The sequence below is a fragment of the Argiope bruennichi genome, chromosome 10 (genome assembly GCF_947563725.1).
Source record: "Argiope bruennichi chromosome 10, qqArgBrue1.1, whole genome shotgun sequence".
Taxonomy (NCBI): domain Eukaryota; kingdom Metazoa; phylum Arthropoda; class Arachnida; order Araneae; family Araneidae; genus Argiope; species Argiope bruennichi.
In genome coordinates this window covers 80,209,355-80,237,107 of record NC_079160.1, presented here as the reverse complement: position 1 = coordinate 80,237,107, position 27,753 = coordinate 80,209,355, and the positions used below count along the sequence as shown (strand labels likewise).

Genomic DNA, 27,753 nt, shown 5'->3' with positions numbered 1-27,753 from the left:
CGATATTTAGGAATAAAATTCGATGAAGAGTTATTTTCGTCATCTGCATTTTATATTCAGTATTGTAACCAGATATACGCGGCAGTTGCATATACAGTGGCTCAAAAAATTGAGAGTACACCTTACTTTTACTTGATAAATCCGACTTTCAATGTAAATAACACATTACCGGAAAGTGCAAACATGTTTTTATTTTTACACATAACAAATGGTTTAATCTAGAGTAAAAATAAAGAAAAAGCAACGAAATTTTTCTAAATTGAAAAGTTTCAGAAGCATTTTAAATAAACATACGTAGAATTTTGCCTCAAAAAAATTGAGAATACACCAATGAAATTTTTGCAATATCACTCATAGAAACAAAGTGTCACTATTATTTTGCATGTCTTTTGGCTCTTATAATAGTCTCTAAGCGTCGTGGTACCGATTCGACCAATTCTTGACGGTATCGGAAGATATTTTACCCATTCTTCTTGCACAACTTGTTTTAAATGGGTTTTGCTTCTAATTTTGTGTTTTTGAACCCCTTTTTCGAGTATGGCCTGCGAATATTCAATGGCATTGATGTCGGGGTACTATAGTGGTGTGTGCAACTGCTGTTTACAATGAAAATGACACCATATTTTGACGTTACGTGCATTCTGTTTGGGATCGTTGTCCTACTGGAAAATGGAATTTCCATCTAAATCCAAATTTTTAACACTTTCCTTTAGATTGCTGCGACCATATGGTCCATGCAACTTGTTGCAGAAGCTTTTCAAATCATAGGCAGAAGTGTAAGTGCTGAAACTGTGCGAAATCCCATTAGACAAGCTGGGTATAAAAGTCGCTTTCTTAGAGAGAAACCGTTCATCAGCTTGCAAATTCAGAAGAAGCATTTGAAGTTTGCAAAAACTCGTCAATTGAAGACCAATAACCTTTGGAAGAAAGCTATATTTAGTAATGAAACAAAACTCAACATTTTTGGCAATGACAGCCATCATACTGTATGGAGAAAGCCTAATACTGCTTCGGATCCAAAAAATGTACGTCTTACAGTTAAACATGTTGGTGACTCCGTTATGATTTGAGGTTGCATGGCTTCATCCGGGATAGGAAATTTAATTTTTATAGATGGCATTATAAACGATATAACTTACTTGGATTTACTTCGCAGCAATCTAAAGGAAAGTGCTAAAAATTTGGGTTTAGATGGAAATTTCATTTTCCTGTAGGACAGCGACCCCAAACAGAATGCACGTAACGTCAAAATATGGTGTCATTTTCATTGTAAACAGCAGTTACACACACCACTATAGTACCCCGACATCAATGCCATTGAATATTCGCAGGCCATACTCGAAAAAGGGGTTCAAAAACACAAAATTAGAAGCAAAACCCATTTAAAACAAGTTGTGCAAGAAGAATGGGTAAAATATCTTCCGATACCGTCAAGAATTGGTCGAATCGGTACCATGACGCTTAGAGACTATTATAAGAGCCAAAAGACATGCAAAATAATAGTGACACTTTGTTTCTATGCGTGATATTGCAAAAATTTCATTGGTGTATTCTCAATTTTTTGAGGCAAAATTCTACGTATGTTTATTTAAAATGCTTCTGAAACTTTTCAATTTAGAAGAATTTCTTTGCTTTTTCTTTATTTTTACTCTAAATTAAACCATTTTTTATGTGTAAAAATAAAAACATGTTTGCACTTCCTGGCAATGTGTTATTTACATTGAAAGTCGGATTTATCAAGTAAAAGTAAGGTGTACTCTCAATTTTTTGAGCCAATGTATGTATGTCTCGGAAAAAAGAGTAAGATATTTTGAAGAAATACTGATGGCAAAACATCTTTAGCTATAATTATTTCTGATAAATTGGATTGGAAAATTAAGTCTGAAAATTATCGAAAATAAAAGAGAGCCACTGAAAAATATGGTACTGTGTAAACTCATCAAATTTATAAAAAGACAATAAAAAGAATAAAATAAAAATTCAGAACTCTTTTGAAACACAAAATATTGGCAAATAAATTCTAGATCTGCTTCTGAAAAGCAGTTTTTATTGATGAAGTTTCATAATTTTTACTTTCTCGTATACGTAGTACAGAGGAAGTAAATAATAACCAAAAAAAAAAAAAAAAAATCGAACTCGAGTTTTGAACGAATTTCTATGTTTTAGATCTCCCTGAGTTCAAAAAACAATTTTTTGGAAAATGTCCGTCTGTCGTCTAAAAACACTTTGAGTTAGATGGATAAAATTTGAAATACGGCCTTTACTCCAAGGGCCGTGGTGGCCTGGTGGTAAGGTCTCGGCTTGTGAGCTCGATTTTTCAGGTTCGAGACCCCATTCCACCGAAGAACCGCCGTGTAAGGGGGTCTGTTGCACGATAAATCTGCCAGGGCCAAACGTCCTCCCGTTGGTGTGGTGTGGAGAGGGGGGTGCCAGCTCAAGTGTCGTCCTCGTCATCTGACCACGGTTCAAAATTACGAGGTCCGTCCCAAAATAGCTCTAGTGTTGCTTTAAACGGGACGTTAATATAACTAAACCAACCAAACCAAACATTTACTCCAAATTTGTAGATTTCTGTCAAATTTCGATTAAAATCTGCTAGGAGGAAGTCAGTCTTTCTGGCTGTTCGAATATAAGTTAAGACGGTACTTACAAAATGAATAGAGATAGATCAATAAAATTTGGTATACAATTTCAACATTTATAATGTAGGCACCTATCAAATTGTGAGCCAAGTTCAACTTGTGATTGTGAATCAAGTCAAATCATGAGCCAAGTCAGTTGACTGTCTGGCAGTCTGTACTTTTAGAAACGTGATAATTTAAAAACTTCATGACTTAAATATATCAAATTTGGTACGGGATTTTGTGATACAAGTGCAATTTTGTGTCAGATTTTTGTTTCGATCGGTTGAAAAATACGTGTCTAAAACAGAAACTCGGTTTTTGTATACTTTTAAAGGATAAATCGCCAAATAACTCGCCAAGAATGGCACGATAGATTCAATAAAAATGCTAAATTCACGCCAAAAAATATTTTGTAACTATTGTACGCCGATGCATGTAAAGACGTGTTGCTGCTGGCGATAGGCGAGGATCGAACTCGCAACCTTTGGGTTCGTAGCCGAGTAACAAGACCACTAGACAAAAGAAATTTCTCATGTCTCGTAGCTGTTATCTGGCTTATAAAGCGTCACCACATTACTCCCCCTTCAGTTCGTCGGAGGTGAGACGAACGATTTTTTTGTCCTGTTTTTGCTGTTATTAGTGGTGATATATTGGCTTTTGCGCCTTATCCATTTTTTTTTATTGGCTGATTATTTATCAGCTGCATTTTTTTTTTTATTGGCTGACTACTACTAGTATTTATCAGCTTCATTTTTTTTATTATTTATTTATTTCTGGTAGAGGGCGCCACAACAGTTGTATGAAGTTTGCGTATTTTCGTCATCGGGTCACCAATGTTGCTGCTGGCGATAGGCGAGGATCGAACTCGCAACCTTTGGGTTCGTAGCCGAGTAACAAGACCACTAGACAAAAGAAATTTCTCATGTCTCGTAGCTGTTATCTGGCTTATAAAGCGTCACCACAGACGTTTTCTGGCATGACAAGTTTGTTAGAGAGTATATGAGAAAGTTTTGAGAGGACAACTCCTACTAGTTATTTATTATAAGATTTTGTTAATTCATCCATTTGTCAATGAATGTCTTTCCAATTTTGTATCAAAAGCTTATATAAAATACAATATTTAAAAATTTAATACATTTTTAAATTAGCCATCTTCAGCAATTAGTTTGTACTTCGGGAATATGAGCTTTACTAGATTTTAAACTATTAATACAGAATTCCATTTTAAAGAATTCACCTTGCTTTTTGATAAGAATGAAATAATATATATAAATTTAAGGAAATAAACGAGCTACAAATTATTGCGTTTGCAAATTAAAAAGCGAAATAAAAAAAGGAAGTGAAAATCCTACTTCGGAGATAATGTCTGAACAAAACAATTTTTATCTTATTTTTTTTTTTTTTAAACTGGCAAAAACACGATTGAATAGCTTGTTTGAACAATGAAATTAATTTGTTTGTACAATAAAAATATTTTCACAAACTGCGTATCAGATTAAATTTTAAAAATTATCAAAATAATAGAAAGATTGCTCGGAAATAAAATTGATGATGGTAATTTTTTAGTTGTTTAAACATAATGAAGAAATCATTTTTCTAAAATTAAGGTTTTTGGAAGATATAATTAAAAAGAAAAAAACTTTGATTAATTTCCAACTTTGAGATTTCTTTGTCTTGAAGAACACGTGTGCCAGATTTCATCAAGTTAGGACAAAAACTGTAAAGTTCTATAAAAGAGCATGCTAACAAAAATTCATCTTCATTCATTATGTAGTGTGTGATGAATCATAACGTATGAGCGGTAATAAGCGAGGCTAGTTATAATTTTACTGAATCATCATCACTCTCCACTACATTAATTTATATCAAATATGAATTTGTTTTTTCTGACGCATCTTCATCCAGATCGGAGAAGAAGAAAGGCAAGAAGAAGATCGGAAAGGTTTTAGTTTACCCCGGGAACTGTCTCACTGAAACTGTCTTGCATACTTTGCAATTAATCCTCTCTCTTCACAAAAAATTATGGACCTTCGATAAGACCGCAAATGATTTGCTTGGCGTTAGCGAACAATAATTACGAAATGCAGATCTTTGCGGTAAATATAACATTTTCATTGAATCTATCGTGTGAATATGTATTTTGAACACTTTTTTATCGATCGAATGGAACCAAAATTTGGCAATGAAGTACAGTTGCAGTTACAAGATAACATACTGAATTTCATTGATATATAAGTCATTTTATTTATAAGTTAATGCGAAAATACGAACCAATAGAAGATCATCTGCTATATAGTAGATTTGATTCGAAATTTGGAAAGAAATATATATTTTAAATGCTAAACTTGTGTACCAAATTTTATTGACCTAACTCTTTGTATTTTGGAGTACTTGTGACCGAACAGACAGACAGACTTCCTGTGAATGGATGTTGTACAAAATTGATAGAAATCTACAAATTTGGTTTCATATTTTAAATCTCGTCTGTCTTGATCAAAGCCTGTTCACAAATAGGCTGACCGACTGACAAACAGACATAATGCCAAGAGAATGTGTTTTTTGAATTCAAAGAGGTCTAGAACGTAGAATTCATCAAAACCTCAAATGTGTGTTTTTTTAAATGTTTACAATGCTTTCTTTATACTTCGCATAATTTCTTCATATTTCGTTCTTTCGTATTAGCGTCCCAGGTTCAAGAATAGTTCATTGACGGTGAGAAATTGATGATTATATGGACGTTAGTGTGGACGTTAAACCTATTGACATGAGCCAAACATCCTCATGTTATTGTGGTGCGAAAATTTGGAAGGCGTATACCATTTCAGATATCATCCTCTTCATCTGCCCACTTTACAAAATGATGCAATTCATTTCAACATACTATTTCGTGCACCTTCAAAATGAAGTATAAAGTAAACAATTACATCTGAATATTTTTTTTGAACTACAATTATCTTGTTGTTTTTTTTTTGTTTTTTTTAATTCTGTCAGTTTTATTGTTTGTATTAAATTCATTAATCGTCTTGATTGTTGAATGCGTTTCTTATATTTAGCGCTGGGGCATTAAATGTAAGATGAAAGTCATTAAAATTTAATATTGCAACACTTAATTTGATATGCATATGTTTCCTCAGTATCAAATCTTCAAATGAAAACAAGTTATTATTAGCAATTCTATACCCTGAAAAACAACTTTTGCCGTCTGTCTTCCTTATTAAGAAAGAAAAAAAAAGATTATTTGTTCAACCGTTTTTGATTACTTCATTAGAAATCGTTTGCCCTATTTCATATCCTTTTATTGAATAACTGGTCTCGATGAATAATAATGATTCACTACACAGTGAAGGAGGTAAAAGAGAATTAAAAAAAAGGTTTTCTGAAACCATGTCTCACACCATGACAGAATAATTACAATATTATTGGGCGATATTAATAATGTTTTGTATATAAATTGAGAACTTCAGATGGCTTTCTTATGATTGAGGTTTTACTGTGTTCAGTGTATCGATTTCTTTCCCTTTTACAGTATTTTTATTCACACTTTTGCCCTTATTTCAACAATAGCAAACTAATTATTACTACCATTTATTTGACAAAAGAAATAGAACTGCATTTGAATACTTTATTCTAGTTCATTATTTCGATTATATTTATTCGATCCATGAGTGCAATCCCCCCTCCCTATTAAATGTGGCAATTATGATTCAATAGAGTTTGCACTATGAATATCTATAAAACTGCTTACTTTTGGATCAAAAACACTACAAATCTAGACTGTTAATGTTCTGATTAAATTTTTCTTTTTTGATTGCTTTTTATAATTTACTTTTTGTAGTTATAGAACAATGGATCCTAAACTTTTTCTTTCATAAGTTCCTTTGTTGAATCCAGATTTTTGCAAGACACCCAATGTACACTTCTATAAAATAATCAATAATTTCAAGAAATTAGGTAATTACTACTAATAATAATAAACATGAATGTGTGTGTGTGCGTACATATTTATTGGCGTATTTATAGGTAAGTTTGTTTGACCTGCAATTATGAAATTTGGCTCATATATATATAAGAGAGTAGAAATGTGCACATTATAGCAGTTTTTTAAAATTTTAATTAATTAAAAATCAAGCCTAATTTCTGCGTTTTCCTGCTTAAATTTCCGAAAATATTATTGCATAAAATTGTAATTTACCCTGTTTCAAAATTTAAAAACTATATTTTTGATTTAAAATTCGGACGAATTTTTTAAAAATTTGTTAAAATTATTTTTTTGCCTAATTTCCAAAATGAATAACATTCTTGTCCGGATTTTTTTTTTCTCGTTTCATCAAATATTTGATCGCGTGATTTTCTCCCAATGCAAAAAACTAAAGACGGTTTCTGTTTAATATCTATGAAGTTCATAAGTCGAATAATAGATGGAAGTTAAGTACCGTGAAAGTTAGATAATAGATGTGTAATAAATAATGGTGGGTACACGTGCATTAAATGATAATAGTACTGTGATGTCCTGACACTAGTTTCCATTAGAAACATTCGTGTACACGATAAAAAGAAAACATGTAAGGCAATCGAAATGACATAATTTTAATATCTGGCAATTTGACGGAATTAGGGTCATAAGAGGTACTATTTAAACGATTTCACTGAAATTAAATATAACCAATATCCAAGTGAATTCATTGGTTGCCAAAGGCGACCAATAATAAATAAAGCTATGGAAATTACATTTCACCGTGCCTTTGTGAGGAAGTCCAGGTTTCATCTCCCTGTCTCCCATGTTACTGCGGTGTATTGGCGTAGAGAGAATGAATTGCATTCGGGATGATTTTTTTTTCTAATAGTCCTTAAAAGTTCACGAGAAATAGTATACTGGTTCTTGTATCCCCCCCACCTCTTTATTATTTTTGATTTCTCATATTCGTAGTACAAAGAAAGTTTAGAAATCGTCGAAAAATTCGAATTCTTGACGATTTCTTGAAATTTGGACGAATCTACGTCTACGTCCCTGAGTTCAAAAAACACATTTTTGAAAAATGTCTGTCTGTCTGTGACAAAGATAACTCAAAAACTCTTTGAGCTAGACGGTTGAAATTTGGTACACAGTTTTTACGCCAAATTTGCAGATATCTGTCAAATTTTGATTGTAATCTGTTCAGAGGAAGCCCGTCTGTTCGGCTGTTCGAATATATTCTAACACGATAATTACAAAACGTAGAGAACTAGATAGATGAAATTCCAAATATTTAAGATCTACCATCTATAGTGTAGACAGCTGTCAAATTTTGAGCCATATACAACTACGGGTTGATCTTCTGTAGGTCTGTATTTTCAGAAACATATATACACGATAAAAAAGTGATTTAAATAAATGAAATTTGGTATGGGATTTTTGTGACTTCAAGAGTAGTTTTGTGTCAAATTTTTGTTTCAACTAGTTGAGAAAAATAAATTTCAAATTCGAATTTTGGGTATTATTAACACATGCCAGAGATTAATCGCCAAAATGACATGATAGTTTTTATAAAATGCTAAATTCGCGCCAAAAGTAAATATCTAGTAAATATTGAGCTGCAGTGTCATGAAAAGCGTTCTCTGGCATGACAAATTTATTAGTGAGTAAACGAGAAAGTTTTGGGGAAATTACTTCCGCTGGCTTATAAATATTTTTATAATTAAGTGATCGTGATGAAACATAGTGGAACCTAATCATTACATCTGATAATATTATTTCAATGGTTTATCATTCATTGAATTTGTAATTTTTTTTTACAAATTTGTTTATTTGGCAACTAGAAAAATCGAATTTTTAAATTAACCTACATGCGATACCCTCTCAACTTAGCAACCCTTGGCAGCTGCCTAATCTGCCTAAATGAAAATCTATCACTAATTATCGTATTCTTAAACAGACCTACAATCCATATATACGAGACAGGAGAATTCCAAAAATATGATTTCAAAACCAGAGAGGTCTGAAACATGGAGATATTTGGGATACGTAGTATAGAGAAAACATAGTAAATGTCAAAAAAATTCGAACTCTAGATTTCGACAAATCTCCATGTTTTAGATCTCCCTGAGTTAGATAACCGCATTTTTGGATAATGTTCTTCTATCCGTCTGTCTGTGAGAAAGATAACTCAAAACGCTTTAATCTAGATGGATGAAATTTGGTATAAGGTCTATACCAAATTTGTGGAATTCTATCAAATTTTTAACAAAGTCCGCTCAGAAGAAGTCTGTCTGTCTTTCTGTTCGAATATAATTTAACTCGATAATTACAAAACGGTGAGAGCTAGATTGATAAAATTCGATGCACAGAGTTATCATCTATAGCCAAGATACCTATCAAATTTTGCGCCAAATCCAGGAAAGAGAAATTGGCCGTCTTTTGGTCTGTACTTTTAAAAGCATGTAACTGCGATGACTCAAAAAAGCAATGACTTAAAATGCATCAAATTTAGTATGGAAATTTATGATTAAATGTACAGATCTGTGCCAAATTTTTGTTTCAATCGGTTAGTAAAAACGCGCCTAAAACACAAATTCGATTTTTGTATACTTTTAACCACATGCCAGAAACAATATGTCTCCAATATGGCACGATAGATTCAGTAAAAATGCTAAATTTACGTCGAAGATTAACACTTCGTAACTACAGTACGCTTCTGCTGTGTAAGGCGTTCTCTGTTTTACAGACCTTAATTATTTTTATCTTTATTATTTTTACAACACCTTTATTAGAGTGTATTGTTTGACAACGAATTGTAACACCCTCCTCGCTTTTGCGCATGCGTTGGGATGGGTTTAATTCGTCAAAATAAAGGTGAGAGGAAAGATAAAAGGAGGAGATGTTTCCATTTATCAATGATGTCCAAGGTCAAAGGTGAATATAGTTCAGCAATGGATTGTAAAACCCTCTGCGCTTTTGTGCATGCGTTGGGATGGGTTTAATTCGTCAAAATAGGGGTCAAAGGAAAGATGAAAGGAGGAAATGTTTGCATTTACTAGTATCTAATAGAGGAAATCCAAGGTCAAAGGGAATACCGGAAATGCACTCTTCGTTCCACGTTTCATCCCTTAATGAGATAGAATCGTCGAAATGCGGTCGTCTCAGAATCTATTAATGAACTATACCGGAAATGAGCTCATCGTTCCGCGTCTCACCCCTTAATGAGATGGAATCGTCGAAATGTGATCGTCTCAGAATCCGTTGTCAAACAGTATGCGAGAAAGGTTGGGGGAAACCATCCTCGCTGGTTTGTGAATAAAATATTATCTTCTATTATACTTCATATACAATAAAAAAAAACTAACCACCAAGACTGACAAGAGTTTTGATAAAGTTAACAGAAGAAGTCAGAAATGCTAATGACACTCCGATACCATAAATGCATAATTTTTCTTTTTATTCATCTCAAACTCCTCGATTGCAGCTATGCAAATAAAAGGAATGCAAATACACTTGCCCTGTTCTTTCGTGTAGACTGTTCTGAAGTATTGGTTTTCTAAGATGTTTGTCCTGTGATGAGTAATATTTAAAGTTATATCCTCCCACTTCTTTCAAGATAACATTTCAAGACTGACTGCAACAAATATTCTTTTCAAGATAAAGTTAAACTGAGCTATAGTTAAACAAAGGGGAAGGGTATATTAGTAAGGCTTAAGTTTTCTTAGAATTCACATTAAAGAGAGGAATGAATAGATATTTGAAAAAATTTAGTGATGAAATTGTGTAGTGGCAGTGACGTAACGATGGGGGTGGTAATAAGATGTTATAGAGATAGTTCAAGGTGACATAGATGGTTCCCTCCCCGCAAGTAAATGATTAGTTACTGAAGTGCGAAAAATTTTCAGTGTTACTATTCTTTTATCAAAGTTTTCTTTCTTCTTATCTTTGAAAGATATTGCTATGTTGATTCTGTGTGGGGCTTTTTAAGTGATAATTTGAAAATTTCACCTAACCCTGTTTTTTCTCTCATTCCACCGGAGGAGGCATCTTAAATGTGGAGATGAGAAGCTTCCGGTAAGATAATTGGTTCACATCATCCTGGTGGGAACAAGAACGTTGTGGGGTCTACTACCACCTATTGATGACGGGACGCGCCTCCTACGGGAGGAATTGTACCGTGGTCAGTGATGTCCCTTAGGACTCAACCTTAGTTCCCGCCAATGCAGTCGTGACTGTCTGATCATTCAGATTTTTTCGTGTGCATTTAAACGATTTGGAGTAGTCGTTTGTGATTAATCATTTTTTTTCTCGTTTTACAGCAATTAAGAATTGTTTTAAGTACATTTTTTTTTCATACTCAAATCTGTTTTAAAATATTTGGGAAATCAAAGAGCTAGTCTCCTAGCTACATGTTGAAATTCTATTTCCAATTTTGATTGCATGGCTCGAGCCCATTTTCAAGTTCGATTTTCAATTTTGATATCTTATGACCTCTAGATATATCATTAATGTCCACTCCTTCATCTATTTTCGAATCAAATCTCAAAAACATTTCTTTATTGCGCATTTTTTATGGGAAAAGTTCCGAAAAAAGAATCTTCCAACCCCATTATTGTATCAATTGCGCCAATTTTTATTTTATTTGAAGGATATGAAGCTTAAATATTTCATCAATGGCTACTTGTACTTTTCATTTTCGGGAAATATCGCAAAATGAAACCTTGACATGACACCAGTCTCAACAATTTGACTGATTTCGTAATTTTGAGTGTACAGCTAAACAATTAAAATGATCTATCTTCATTAATGTTTAAATGTAATTTAAATTTGTAGTTTCATTTGGTTGAAAAGATATTGTTCATACCGTTTGCTATTTCACCTAAAAGAGCTAGAGGCACTTCCCGCGTGCTTTTATTCGATGAATAATAATTTTATTCGACGTACATAACAGTTTTAGCAGACTTCAAATTTATGACATTTGGGAAAGGGATGGAGGAATCTGAAAACAATTTTGCATCTGTATTAACAGTCTTGCATCTAGATCTGCTACTGATTCGCCTAAGGTAATTGACAGTACTAAATTAAGGTATATAGCAACGTTTTGGATACAATTTTTGAAAAATATTGTAAAATGCATAATTTTGAATAAAATTGATTAAAAAAAACACACATATGAAATAAAAATGTATCAGTTAAAAACTAAAAGTGTTTTAAAAATTGTAAAATTACATTTTAAAATTTTTTTTATTTATTTATTAATTTTTATTTTTTAAATTTATTTTTGCTGAAAAGGAAAAATTTTCTAGTTTGGAAATTTTTCAAATAATTCGCTTCAATATTTTGCACATCAGAAAAATATTACCTATTTCCTGGACTAAATAATAAATTTTATTTCTATCCAATTTTTAAATACTGGGATTCGACAGATAAAATAACATGAAATATTTTACATTGTAAAGCATTAAGATAATTATTTTTTTTACTATGCCAAATTTGCGCAAAAAAAAAAAAAAAGAGAGAGAGAGAGAGAGAGATTAGAATTTAATTTATAAGAATTTTTGAAAAAAAGATTTTATCAAATTTTATTACTGGTGAAGTCATATCACTGACTCTCCGATCCACTCGAAAGCACACGAATAAATAAATACTGAATGATCGGACAGCCGCAACAGCAGCACTGGCGGAAACTGCTGTTGAGTTCTAAGGACCATCACCGGCCACGGTACAACCTTACCCGAAGGAAGTACGTCCAGTCATCGATGGAAGGAGCCAGACCCCCACCTTTTCGTGTATCCTCCAGGGTGGCGATATCCAACCACCATGATGGAAGCTGTTCATCCTCATTTCGAGATTGCCGCCGGGGGTATATAAGTGGGGAAAATACTCCTTAAAGATGTGAAATGCCATTAACGCGGGCATAATGTAAATATAAAAATCAATCTGACTGCCCAAAGAATCAGTTTAGTAACAAAATTAAGACGGTTTGAACTATTCAGAAATTAAGACTATTGGTTTAGAAAAATATTCAATATTTTCTTCTAAAATTTCGACGTAGTCATTACTTTAATGCTGTGCGTTAATATAATAGGGACTAACAGCTGGACGCCAAAGGCTGCTAATATTAATTTAAAATTATTATCTTTCTCAATTTTTTTCCACCATCTAACCTGCAGAGCCTTATTATCATGTGCCAACATGATAATAAGGTCATAGATAAAAAAAAAAAAATGTCTAAGTCTGATAAAATGCAGACATAGACGGTTTTCGATAGTTGGCGTCTACAAAAATGCTCGAGCAATAAATGGAGGAATGTGCCTTTAAGATATTATCACCTCAAATCGCCAGCCATGCGGACGCTTTGGGAAAAAATGAATAATTACATTTATTTTACAAGGAATTTTTTTTTCCGGTTTGTATTAATAATACACTCAAATACATAATAAAAAATCCCTGCAAGATATTTTAAAAAAATAATTTTTAAAATTGTTTATTTTTTGTTATTTTTTATGATTTAATTGGTATTACATTCCTCTTTGTTGCATCAGCATTTAGTATCGACAAAATAATATAAATAAAACTTCTCTAATTACCAAAACGATGGAACATTTTATTCTTTTTTAATCCGTACGATTGATATGGAACTTGTCAAATTGATTTGTGTGGCAAAATAGCACTCACAGTTGTAAGAAAAGAATTTTATTGAAACTAATGTTTACAAAAAAAAAAAAAAAAAAAAAAAAAAAAAAAAAGAAAAGAAAAGAAAAAGAGTTATGAAAAAAAATCTTTAAATTATCGTTTGCGTTTTCGAAGAAATTGTTGAGTTATTTAAATTAAAAAGTTTACGCACCATGTAGATTCCTCTTAACAAAGTATAAAAAAAATATAAAATTAAAATTTTGTCTTTTCTGTGGAAAATTATTATTATTTAATGTATTCATATATATTTTTACAATACCCGAATACAATATACAATATATATAAATAAAGGTACATCATGACAATTTATAGGCTGCTAGATAAATTAATTTTAGAGACATCTTTTTTAATTCTATGAATTTGCAACCACCAAACAGTCAGAGATTTCACTTTGGATATTTTAACTAGTTCTTCTAGATGGATATTTTTCTAATATGCGCGAATTTATTAAATCATGATTCATTTTATTTGTTTGATACTAGTACCAGTATTTTTAGTTATTAGTTTTGAAAAGATGTTTGTGTCCTCTTAAATAATGTATTATTTAGTGATTTACTAATTAATCAATTATTGAAATGACAAGAAAAACCACAAGATGATTTTATAAAACAACAAACTGAAAATAATAATTCAATTAATTCCATTTGATTTACTTAGAAAGAACATGAATTTTTGTCACATTCCCGAACTCATTTCAAGGAAGGAGTTTTAATTTTTGGTATATTTCAGCGAAATATTTTTAATTTTCCGTAACATTTTCTTTAATAATGCTCTTTGTCATTAATGCTTCATTTGATAAAATTGAGTTCCTATCAATATTTAACTACGAGAATTCGATTTATATTATTAAAATATTGTACATAATAATTACTTTACAGTTTCTACAATACAACATATTAATTTATTTATATTTGAACGTGGTTTTCTTTGTGGTTTCTTTTTCTTTTTACTTTAAAAAATATATTCTAATATTTTTTTAAATCCAATCAGCTTTTTCTTTCACGAAACATATCGGAATAAGCTGTCACGTTTAATATTGGTAAATAATTCCGTAGGAAATAAGATATATCTTATAACTATACGGAAATTTTGAATCCAATTAATTAATTGAAAAAAAAAAAAAGACAAGGGAAGAGCACTATTTGAGATTTTTTCATTATTTTCGAAAGCGCAGGAAATAACTAAAGCACACACATTTACTCTATTATCGCTTCGTTGGCGACGTTTCTAGAAATATTTAAGTGCATTTGGCGACTTTAAGTGCATTTTCTCCGCGATCCTCGTTTCTAGAGCAAATCGACTCGCGAGCGATTCATTCGCAAGTGCAGTGAATTTGTATTTACTGTGCATTCATTCTCTATAACCGTAAAGGGATACAGTATTATTCTTCTAATCATAATGTTGCAAAAGGTAAGTGTTTTTGCATAAATTATTGAATTAAAAATGGCCCCGTCTGCCGATTTGTGAGAAATTACATACTGTCAACGTGTTAAAATCCGTGACGTTAGGCTTAACTCATTTCTGTGCTAACGGCGACTCAATCCGAGTTCTCCCGCACTATGCCGCCAATTTTATTACAGTCGAGATCTGGGTTTTGTGCACTTAACTGTTCTAAATTTTCATGAAGCAAGACATGGATTCAGCATCTTTTATTTACGAAGTTACATTCCTTAGTATGCCAATTTTTAAATTGTTATCGAATTAGGTTACAGCTTTGTTTGTTTTTCAGTCCCGGAGTCACCCGCCCCCTTAAATTTTTCTTTGAGAATCAACTCAATATGCTTGTTAGTTTAATATTTTCTCAGCGTTCTGACAGCTGGATTGTTGAATTATAGCAATATTTTATTTTTGCAAAATGTTACTAATATATCTATGAAAAGATGCTTTCGGAATTTTATTTTTACGAAAGTTTTAAACGAGCAGTTCTTTTACTATGTAAAAAGAACGCGAATCTGTAGAAGATAATTCATCTTTCACACATTTATTTTTTAATATTTTTCTATCTAATGTTTTTTTATTTCATTGTAAGAATTATAGTACTAATGCGTAAAAATATGCTTAATGGTATGTTTAATTTTTTGAAATTTAAAAAGCTCCATATACTACTCTTCTAATATAAGAGTTTCTTCTGATAAACAATATGACTTTTTTTATTGTATCTAGAAATTATTTTCCTTTGCTCATTGAATTGTTTTGAATTCAAATCGAGGGATTAATTTTTTTTATGAAACTTTATTTTTGTGTTGATATCTGAATTTGTAGCAAATTTGAATTTTACCTTTTCTAACAATGCACTAATAAGGTGTCATTTAATTTTATTGTATTTAATTCATAATTGTTCATGCAAGTTATGGAATTTTTATATCTTATTTTTATGCTGATCAGTTTTGGTTTTGATTATCAAAATGTAAACATTAAGTTATTGACTTCTATTATCTTCAGGAAAAAGATAGAAATTGAAGAGCTTTCAACTTTATCTGCAGCTTTAGTTGATGATGTTCATTAGTTGAGTGTTTCTTTCTTTCTTTTCTCCTCCCTGGATTGAATACAATGAATTCTAATTCTGATAAAATTTCAGTAACATAAAAAATTTCTGGAATTCAGTGCTTATCTTTTTTATCTAACGCTGTTGAAAATCCAAATGTTACTTTTTTCATTGAAATATTAATATCAACTCATGCTAATTGCCTTCATTGAAGAGTATGGATGTATTTTTATCATATGGATACAAAAATGAAGTGTTTGGTTATAGGTTAAGGATTGTTTTCAAAACTGGTAGTAGTTCTTATAAATGAAACTTGGTGTTCATTAAATAAATTTACATGTTTGAATATTTATTAATACTCGAATCTAATAAAATGTTGGCATTTCACAAATGTTTTATAAATACTCAAAATAGGCATCTTGAGATAAATTTTATGGTATTTTTTCTGATTTCTGTTAATTTGAGACCCATTATTAATAAATCTGGATATCTAATTGCCAGTGTTGTAAGAATTTTATAGAAAATTTTGTTTGCATTTAGGAACTACAAAAAGAAGGAAGAAAATAGGAATTTTAATTGTTAATTGTGCAAATTGTTGATTTGTCATATAGTAATATTCAAAGCAATCATATTTGTTTTCTCAGGTAGCATAATTTGTAGTATGTATGTGAAAACTTAGCTATTTTGGGTCTTGAAATTTAAAAAAAAGATAATGATTTTAATCCATGCAGTTTGTTAAATTAATTTTTGTATGTTTATAGTTGAATATAAATTAACTATTAAAAAGATAAGCTTCATTATTTATCTCATGTCTCTGGTAAATGTAATATTATTTCAAGAAATAAATAATAATTTTCCTTATTTTATTAAAGAATAAAATTTGTTTTAATATCTTATGTAAAAAATTTTTACAAAATGACATTATTAAATGTCTTTAATTTGTACCTTAGAAATTGGCTTGTAAATGATAAATTAAACTCTTGGAAACAATCACTTTTAGTTAGACCAAATAATTCTTGATTCAATAATATAACTATACACAGAGGAAATCGTTCGTTTCTTACTGAGGAAAGTAATTTTCTCGTAAAATTGAATATTCATTCATGTTTATTTTTAATGGCATGAATTTTTTATGTTGTCAAAAAGTTGCAGAACATATTATTATTTGTATGTACTGACTTCTGCTGGAATTTTCATTTGTTTATGAGTTTTGCATGAATAATGAAATACTTCTGCTATTTTTCAATTCTTTATTTCCAATGTGTATTTCAGATGATCATCCATTTCATGTAATTTATTCATATATTTTGTATTTTTATTCACTCTTGGAGGATACTCAAATGTTTCATATTATTCTGTTATTTCACTACGGAATTGATTTCAGGGTTTTGTAGATTTAAAGGGTACTTCTGCATAATGTTTCAGTCAATATATTATTTTACATAAAACTTTCACATTTCAATTTTCTTTCTAGTTTAGCAATCTGTGGTTGCTAAACAAACATAAAAAGTAAAATCTGCTTTGAATTTTGTTTGTTTCTATTTATCATCTTGAATATATAGACATATTTTTAAATGATTGATAATAATAATAAATATTATAATTAGCAGTGTTACAATCACTTGTGAAATCCAATGTATTTTTCACAGGTTTTGTGTGACTGAACATCCAATATTCTTGATTTGTGACACTAGCCTCTCTATACTCTATATGCTAGTTTACAACAATCATAAAATCATTATGTTCTTAGTGTGCTTGTTCACTCAGAAAAATCTGAATAAGCCTATGCTTGTTACCCAGAACCACAAAGCAAATTCTTTCTTCAAATGCAGTAGAGCTCTTAAGTTCATGAATTTTACAATATGACAAGGGAACAAAATTGTATATTGATTAATGAATCTCATTGCCACTTGCAACTTAAGTGCATAAGGCAGGGAAGACGAACAGCATTGAAATACAATTCTTCTAAAAGTTCAATTATTGAAGTTTAACTTGTGAATAAATGAAACTAGTTGAAAAAAACTTTTCTTTTAGGGTTGGAATTTAAAAAGGGATTTATTAGTTTTTATAATTCTTTTCAATATTGAATATGTTTAAATTTGAGTATGTTCAATTTTGCATGCGATTAAGCAAATATCTGTATTGATAAAGCCTCCCCCCTTTTTTCTTGGATAAATACCCTTACAGCAGCTCTGGACACATCTTATTTCATGACATTTCAGGAGAAATCTGACATTCCTTTTATTATTTATATGGCGTGAAAACTGATATAACATTTAAAAAATTTAATTGGTTGTTTGCAATCAAGTTTGAAGTTAATTTGGATTTTTATATTTAAGATATTTATTTTGAAAAATGTCTTGCATGTTTTGACATTATAAGAAAACATTTTCAACTGCATGAAATATTTATCTGTTTTTGAATTTTGGTGATGTTGTAGTTTCCTTGATAAAAATAATCAGGTTTAAAGTATGATAATTTGATCAATTCCATATATTACGTTTGATGAAAATATTGTTTTGATAGTAATAATGCTGTTTTCTAAATATAAATAAAATGCAAAATAAAAAAAAGTATAAATATATGTTAATTTCGGATTTTTAGTATGCATTGATTATTATGAATTTTTACGAAGGAAAATTTATTTAATGAAAATAGATGAAAAAGATTTTATATTGAACAGAATAGATTAAACAGTAAATTCTAAAAATGTTGTTTTGAAACATTCAGAGAACAACTCAAATTTAAGAATTATGTTATTTAATTTTTATTTTGTGGAACTGAAAAAAAAAAGTTTTTCATTCCCCCACCTCCCATAAAAAGCTATTTTTCTTACATTAATGCTTTTCAAGCTTGAAATGAAGTTAATTTATTCCCATTTATTGGTGAAATTTTTATATAATTTTAAACTTTTAAATAATTTGTTTAATTCTATTTGTGTTGTCTCATAGAACAACAAGATTTGTTCAGTTCTATTTATATTATAAATAGAATATATTAAGTTTTCAGTTTGCTTTCTTTTATTATTTATCTCTTTTTTTAAGCAAAATAGACAGTTAATAAAGGGAATTAGTTCTATTTAAAATTTCATAGATAGATGAATATTTGGAAACTTATTTTATATTATATTACTTTATTTACTTGACATGTCAGCCAGAAAACTTAGTTTTAAAACCCCTTTAATTAGAATAATTTGTATACTCATTTAGCATTTACTAAAATTGTCTACTTATTTAATTTTATGTGAACTTCTGTCAAGTAACATTTAAACCTCATTGTAATTGATTAATATTTTATTGTATCAAATGTTCTCTGTTCATATCTGATTACTTTTAAAATCATTTAAAAGAATCGCATGTTAGATTTCTAACATTAGATGTTTAGACGTGGATGATTCCTTTCAAGATAACAGTAAAATTACTGTTATCTATGTACGATTTGTTTGACTACTTAAAACAGTTAACTAAATTCTGTTATATTTGTTTATTAATTAATTTAACATTAGCGAAGGAATTATGTACTTGTTGCCAAAGATCCTTGAAAACTGTTTTCTTAATAGGATGGGTTGTTTTGTGTAAGAATGTGTTAAGTTACCTAGTACTTAGAAAAAAAGTTACTTAATTTCTGTACTGACAGTAGAAGGAGTACATAAAAATTTTTAAAAGCACTATTTCCCTATTTTTTTATTTTTAAGATTTACAGGCACGTTTCCAAAGCATTAGATCATTTAATCATTTTTTTAATGCATCACTCATTTTTACAGTTTATAATTTTACTGTATTCTGCTAATTTTTAAAAATTAGATATTTTTAGTTAAGTAAATGTAGTAGTAAAATAAATTATGATTTAATTTTGAAATAAATCTAAATATTAATGCTAAATAATTCACATATTTTCGTAATTTTTTTATTAGTTGATATGAAAGAATAAAACTCGCCAAAGTGAGAGAGAAATAGCCAATCTGAAGTCCAAGCGTTTCCAACATCTCTACTCTCATTCGCATCAAATAATAGAAAAAAAAATAATAATAATAATGTGCCGAAGGAAAATGAGGTAAAATGAAACTTGTTTTTCTAATCGTTTAGTAGAAAAATATTTCATCGAATTCTGAATTTGTTTCCGAAACGCTTATTATTTTAACTGTATTCAAAAACAACTCGAACTGAAACTGAAAAATAATCCTTTCGCTTGTTTTTGTATGCTTCATTTAAGATTTTCACAGTAGTAAATATTAGTATCGAAAAGTTTCGGATAGTAACCATTTTTCGGTAAAATATCTAAGAATATTTTTTTAACAAGATAGAAGAAAAAGTATTTTTAAAATCATTTATCTAGAATAATTGCATGTTTTCCAGTTTCTTGAATAAGCATGTTTATGGAAAGATGGATTCGTCTTTCAATTCGTCCGTATTCAATTTTTGAATTTTTAATTGGAAACTTTTTTTCACTTCTTGTTCCTTCCATAAGTGGAGGAACAAAAATTAAAATGGCTTTTGTTTCATTCTATTGTGTGCATTTCTTTGTGCAAAGAAACGGTTTTATTTAAATTTTTAATGCTTTTTTTTTTCCTTCTTTCTGGAACAATCCAAACATTCTTTCCGTGATGTTAAACAGCGATTTTAGTTGAACCATCCTCCATCCTTGATCGTTGAAAAGTCAGCAATTCAAAAGGTTTGGCAAGAACGAGCGCCGTTCTTTCTCATGATGATTCAATCACTTTATTTATTTATTACGTAAGAATTGGAGGTCATATGATTGTAGCAATCTTTCGAATTAGCGTAGACGGAATGCAGTGAACCGTTCGGTTTTTCGTCTATTACTATTTTTGAATTTTCCTTCCTTCACGTTTTGCTTTTATTTTTTTCTTTTCTCCCCTTCATTTCTAGTTGCTGAATGCAGTCACTATTAGATTGTGTATTGATAAATGACTTTTAATCTGAAATATTTGTTAAATGAATCATTATATTAACAATTACGTTGTATCAAAATGTATTTTAGTGGGTGTTTTTTTCCCCCATTTAATATGCAAGGCAAGCATGTTAGGTCATTCATCGAAAACGATATAACGTTAATTACAGAAATGTTTTTATATTGGTGCCAGATATACGAAAAATTGTCATGCGGGCACTTAATTTATTAAAATTAGCAACATTTATTATTTTAAGCCTTTTTGTTGAAGCATTAAATGCCTATCTAATTTCACCGCTAAAAATTATTATGCAAACCTTATGCAAAAAATTGAATATAAAATTTTCATGGGTCAGTGTAGGAGCAAAATTTATATTTAAATCTTTTGGCCACCAATTTGACGAAAGATATTTTGTACTTTATTTCTATGAATGCGAGATATTTTAATATTTTATGAAAAGTAATTAATTTAGATAATTTTATCTAAACCTTTAGCTTATTAACTTCATAGAGCAAATTTTTTATGAAAGAAACTATTTTCCTGTTGCAGTTCATATTCTTTAATATGAGATTCAAATATTCGAAACGTGATGATGTATAAAATTATAAATTTTTTTAATACTATGACATTAAAAATTTTCTTTTCAAAACGGATGATTCGATTGTTTTTATCAACTCTAAATGTATTTAATCTATATCTTTAGGTACATAAATCGCTTTTACTGTGGAAGGCTTTGAGTGAAAAGACTTCTGTTTCAAAAGCGATTAGTTTTCCTTGCTTGAAATGCGACTCCAGTTTAACTTAAGCAGAAATCGCTAGGTCTACTATTTACAGAGCATTATGCGCTATAAAATTTCTTTAAATAGTCGTCTGATCTGTAAAATCATGTTGAGTTCTGGAGAAGAAAAATACAACAAAATAAACAAATTTTTGCCTTAATTTATTGAGTTCTGCTGATTTTGAGCGCCCTTTGAAGGAAAAGAAATGATGTTATTAAATACTGTTCAGACCTTAAAAGTAATTTTTTTCTTCTTCTGAAATTATGTATAGGAAATTCTGAAGCATTTGAATTTCAGTTCTTTAAATTTAACTGTTGATTTAAGGGACAATCTTTTATTGTATTGAATTTTCGATTTATTTATATGATTGCACTAATGAGTATGCAATTCTTTTTATCTTGCATGGATGGTGTGCAAAATTTTTTGTTCTATTAAAGCATGGATACTGTTTTTTAGCGCAAGATAAATTACAAATTCTGACCCCCAACACAGTTTTACTCATAAACTCCAAGATTAGGTACATATTAACAATTCGTGTGTTATCCTTTCTTCAATATATGTTTATTATTATAAGTGTAATCTGCAAATGCAGATTTTACCCTTTTTTTGTATGTGTGTGGCACGAAAAAATATTTGTGTTGCAAGGTTATTTTTCTATGGACATTGCCATAAACGTTAAAAATGCTAGAAACCTTGAGCAGAAATTTTTGTTTTTCATCCCGTCTGTCGCTTATAAATGATAGGATACAATACTCTTAGTCTGTTGCTCTGGGTATTATTTGCTTTTGTAACTAGTTATTTTTAAGCACCTGGCATTGCAAGTAAGTAGCTATTGAATTTCGCCAATACAAATCAAGTCAACGATTTAAATGGACTCAAATCACGTGAAATTCTGGCCACATGATAAAAATAACTGTTCTTGTAATGCAACTTCTGACTACATACTATACTCAACAATGTGAATTGTCAGGAGCAGCAAACAAAAAACGTGCAACATTTTTATAATTGAAATTTTTATTTGATAGATTTGTATGTCTTTTGTGAAGGATTTTTTGTTGTTATTTGGTTAAGAATATTAAGGTAATTGCAAGAAGCATACAGTTGTGTCCCTAAAGTTAAAAAAAAATGATTTAAGAGTTTTTTTTTAAAAGATGAATTTTATTTTTATCATGTCAGCGTTACGTACAATAAAAATGATTGTGTGTGTTGGTGTTCTACAGTCTAGACCGTTTGACCTAGAGCTACCAGACTTGACACGTATCTATTTTTAAAAAACCGGAATGTGTCTCAATCAGAGATTTTTATATATAATCAATTTTTTAAAAATATTTAAGCATCTTTTCCAATAAGAATACAATATACGCAGGAATTCTGAACGAATATTTAACCTATCACGAACGATAATACGAAAGCATAAGAACACCAAAGTTACTGATAACAATCATTAAAGATACTGATATTTTTTCGATTTTATTTTACAATCCGAAACATTATTGATATTAATGGGGTAAATAAATAAAACGTGCAAAATAGTGAAAATTAAACTTCTTAATACAAATCATTATTGGCAAAGCAGATTTCCGGAAAACAGGCTTGTATTTACTTAAATTTGAAAAGATTATGTAAAATATCAAATTAGCATTAAAATGTTATTAATATGAAGTAAAGTGCTAAGTTTTACATTGGTTTAGATTAGAAATTAGGTGACATTGTCAAAAAGCTAGAAATAGTTGTCTCTATTTTTTACGATTTTTTGGGTGGGGGTGGGGCCTAAGAAAGAATAAGGGAAATGTATAGTAAAATAACAGAACGTCACAAGGCCTCAAAAATGGCATGAATTTTATATCTAACAAAATTTAAAGTATGAATATATTGAAGAAGCTATTAAGACCAAGTTACATAAAATATTTAATTGAAAATTTTAGCAACTATAAATTACGGCGAGACAGCTGTCCGAAAAAGGCAGTGAGTATATAAATAAGTCTATAGAATACTTTTCCCCCCGCTATTTTTCGCATAAAATTAAATTGTGATTTTTAATTTTTATTTTGCTGGTATTTTCATTTTGAGTTTCTGTAGAAGGAAAAAATGCTGTTTTATTGTATTGTATATCATTAATTTCGAATTAATCACTTTGCGTATTCGATTTCCCTCGCATTGCAAACAATCGAATGGGACAGAACACGAGTTCTGACACGGAACAACGTGGACATTTCTTTACTGGAACAGAACAATGGTTTTATTCGTGACTGAAAAAATGCGCGGAAGGAAGGATTTAGTAGGGAGGGGGGACTTGTGTGGTTTCTCTCTCGCCCCCTCCGTACTTTTAAAAAAATTATTTCTAAAAAGTTTTGCTTAAAATGATTGCTCACTAAATTAAATTATACGTGTCAAAGTAAATTTTAGCACCACAACTTCTCCTGATTTGTAAGAGTTCAATATTGATTTCTCATGAAATTGGTCTTCTTTGTTTTGTAGCGAACTTCACACAAAGGGAGATTCGAATGAAATGGTATTAGGAAAACCACTTTTATTCTTTTTCAAGTCATTGTCTTCACATTGATTGAATTCACGTTTGACAATGCGAGCGACCTTGACGAAGCCCATGTTTCGAAACATAGTTGACATCGGTCTGTGTTCACAAGCCTTCCTTATTTTCACTTTCGTTGAGACAGAGGATGCAATTTGGGATAATGGCTATTTGACTGGTGTAAAAAAGAATCTATTCATTCGTGTGACATGAAAATGCCTTATTGAAAACTATGTAATCTTTCTTTCTAGTTTAACGGAAGTTAGGTTAAAATGGCATTAATAATTTTTACTTTTTCATATACAAAGAAAAAGCAATTTAATCTTCAGAATATTTGAACTCGAAATTTTAATGAATCTCATGCGTTTTGTTATACCTCCCCCGAGTCTGAAAATCACATTTTTTTAACGATATCTATTTGTGAATGTAATAATTCAAAAATACTTCAAGCTACACGAGTAAAATTTGGTATGTGGCACAAATTTGTAGATTTCTGCCAAATTTTGAATGCAATCCTTACATTGGAAGTCTGTTCACTGTCCTTGTACAAGTGAACATGAAAGTTACAAAACATAAAGAGGTACATGCATGAAATTTCGTATACAGATGGATAATCTAAAATTTATATCTTTACCAAAATTTTAACTAAATCTGTCAAATAATTGACTGTCTGTCAGACTGTATATTTGCAAGCATGTCAATGCGGTAACTAAAAACTGCACAAAAGGTTGTTATGCACAAAAAGTTGTATAACAGTATAATTATATTCAACTTATTTTGTTTTGAAAATATTTGATATTTTTAAAAAAGGGTGTCGCTGTAAAATGACTAATAAATCATTGCAATAAAAAACAAATTGAGTAAATATTAACACCTGTTTGAATTGAATCATTGGGAAACTGAAATAAATGAAAGAACTTTTATATTTTCTTTTCTTTTTTAAAAGTTGTTGGCGTTTGTATTGTTAACTTTTACCAAGCATTTTATTTTTATATTTTAAATTAATCTCTTCATACTGCTTTTTTCAATTCGTTTTGAAATGCTCTGCAAAAATGTCGATTTTGCGAGCTTCTGTTTTTAAAGTGTGATATTTAAGGTTAGAAATTTTATCTTAACTTAGAATTACCATTTGAAATAATAATAAACATTTTGTTTTTCTGGGATGTTTTTTTTTTTTTTTTCATATTGTTTTTAAGCAGAAATTACATCAAATTTTCTTACAAAATTCATTAAAAATTATCAAATAATTGCTTATATTATATTACTTATTTTTCCCATTTTCAGATAATGGCAAAAATTTTGTTGTGGAAATGGGTTTTCGAGATTATTTTCTCTTTATCGTTGAACCCCGTTTAAGACAATGTTAAGATTAATGTCAAAATGCGAAACTTTTTATAAATTGTTTATAAATTAATTAATATTGCAGAAAGTTATGAATTTATAAAGAAAACAATTAAACATGATTTTTTCAATATAGACAATCCATTTCATTGTCGCGTCTTTCATTAATTGCTGTATTGTCACATTCGACCAACTATACATATTTAATGGCTTTCCAATATTTTTCGATTTCAATATTCGAGTGTTTTCATAGAACTTATACTAGTGACAAATGCAGAAGCAGAATGTCCCCACCTCTTTTAAGAACCGTTTCTATGGTAATTTTATTGTGTTCTGGACCTGTGCCTGTTTAAAATGCTCATGACACTTTCTAACCCCCTTCGTGCGAATTCATTTCGCCGATCCCATCACGTGATTGCCACTTAAGTTCATTTACCCACTTTTTGTGCTATTTCTTGTTTTCTAAATGTCGTTACTATTTTTAGAGTGAGGTTTCGTGCTGATAGTTAAAAAAAAATAGTTTTTTTTGGGAGGGGGGGGGGTCCGTTGAACTCTGTTTTGTTTGTTGTCTGAAATATCGCCAGTTTTCCATGAAATAAACATTAGTAATTGAGGTCTGTCTATTTAGTTTCTATTTAATTTTGAAATATAAGCATGGAAATAATTAGGAATATAAATATTTGATTAGAAAAGCTTGGAGAATAAAGTGAAAGACAAATTAAGTTGGCAATACGCAGAAAAAGTAGACTGTATATCATTACTAACGAATTGGTTCTGAATATCGTCTTCATATGATATAATATAATATATAATAGCAATTGGCAAAAATGTTCTAAATTCTTTTTTTTAATTGGTATTTTATGTAAAAAACCCTCCATTAAAAACAAAAATTGTTATTTTTTTCTAACTCGGACGAAATAAAACATGTATGTTATGGTATTTTGTGGAATTCAATGGGCTCCAAAATTGGAATAAAAAATAAATTTTTAATTTGTCTTATTTTTTTTATTTATTTATTATTTTTTGCATTGAGTAGTGTATTTTGATTGTGTATTTTTGCCAAAGTTAAGTAATTTTTCATCCTTTCTAACACAGTTCGAAAGTAGTGGAAATGATGAATAACTCTTAATGTAATGATGGCTTTTCAACTTTAAGCAAAAGATTTCTTAAATCACGAGAGTAATTTAGAAATAAAATTTGCTAATAGTATTTTCTTTCCTCTATTATTGTTTTCGTTTTATCTATTGTTTGATACGAAGGAAAGGAAGACGATACTTTTCGGCGAAGTTTGCTGTAGTTAAATTATTAGGGTGAAAAAGCTACAATCTTAAAATTACCTTTGAAAAGGACAGACTGCAATAAATGAGCTCACTTTGACTTTATTAAACTATGACGTTGATATAGCTTGAGCTTGAAATGGCGGCAAAACGTCCTGGGTTCCTCTTAAACAACATTATTCGGAAATAAGTAGGTCATTGAGTACTTTATGAACGAACTATTCGTTGCGTTTAGTCTAACAGCTCGGGATTTCTTTGTATACAATATACAAATGTGGACCGATTCCCCACAAAAGTTCTTCATTGAGATTAACTACCGTCATAAATGGAAGCTTTGATAGAATTCAATTTCTGATCTTTAAAGACGTAATGGCAGCAGAAGATACCACTCTTTTTCTTTTTCATGTTGTAATATAATTAGGTGTTTTTATTTTCTCCTAAACAGATAAGGTATTGTACTGTTGTTTGGCGTTTTTTTTTTTTTTTTTTTTTAATTATTAAAAAAATTGAGCTCGAGTTTTTGACGATTCTTCTTGTTTCTGATATTCTTGAGTTCAAAAACACATCTTTGAATTCAATTTTTTGAACACATATGCATCTCTCTTTGAACTCGATAACTCAAACGCTTTTAACTAAGTAAGATGAAATTTGATATGTGGACTTACGACTAAATGTATTGGTCGTAACTTTGAGCGAAATCGAGTCGAAATCATCTAGCTGTCCAATCTATTCTATTCATCTATTTGTCTAGCTAGCTAGACAAATGAACTCGTTAAGTACAAAACATGAAGATGTAGATAAATAGAATTTAGTACAGAAAGTTAACATCTAAAATATAGACTCTTGCCAAATTTTAAACCAAATTTGTTAAAGGGTTGACTATCTGCCTGTACTTTTGCATGCTTTGTAAGCGCATTAAATCCGACGCAATGATTTAATGTATGAAGCTACTTGTTTTATTTTGTGACTGGAGTTGTAGCTTTGTGTTAAACTTTAGTTTTAATCGATTGGGGGGGGGGGAGAAAGAAAGGCGTCCGACGGCATATACATGGCTTTCTGGTATACAGTTAATCGTCTAAGATTGAGATCTAAGATTCTGGTTTTTAGATAAATGTCGAACGTTTGACAAAATTATTTGTATGAATCATTTTTTTGTT

General features: G+C 30.0%; 1 protein-coding gene across 3 annotated transcripts in view; it reads left to right on the top strand.

The window, feature by feature from the left end:
* LOC129987939 (phosphatidylcholine:ceramide cholinephosphotransferase 1-like) overlaps positions 1-27,753 on the top strand; it is a 138,010-nt gene that overhangs the window by 49,556 nt on the left and 60,701 nt on the right. Inside the window, exon 1 of one of the 3 annotated variants that reach the window (XM_056095948.1) lies at positions 14,545-14,685. The exons of 1 other annotated variant lie outside the window; for it this stretch is intronic. The gene's annotated coding sequence lies outside the window, so the exon portion shown is untranslated. Of the gene's footprint in view, positions 1-14,544; positions 14,686-14,830; positions 14,949-27,753 lie in introns of those variants that run through there. One more of the 3 variants, XM_056095951.1, reaches the window with a different exon arrangement.